A 246-nucleotide genomic window follows, 5' to 3' on the forward strand; every position below is an offset into this window, starting at 1 on the left:
GGACCGGCACAAGAGGACACTAGCTTGTGTCTCCCTTTCGCTACAGAACAAGCAACTCCGTAAACTTAATAAAGATGAAGATGCTCAGAAAAAGCTTCAGCACCTTATCTTCATTTCTTAGTTCAGAATTTTACACCGAACCAGCAAAAACGCATTTAAAAACAACAACCTCTTCACCGTCACAGTATACTTTTATTATGATGATCAAACCAAGATCAAGTCGGTTAATTTCGGTCAGTCTTCCTC

This window comes from Hippocampus bargibanti, linkage group LG07, assembly GCF_051943395.1.
Source record: "Hippocampus bargibanti isolate YZ-2025 linkage group LG07, ASM5194339v1, whole genome shotgun sequence".
NCBI classification, from domain to species: domain Eukaryota; kingdom Metazoa; phylum Chordata; class Actinopteri; order Syngnathiformes; family Syngnathidae; genus Hippocampus; species Hippocampus bargibanti.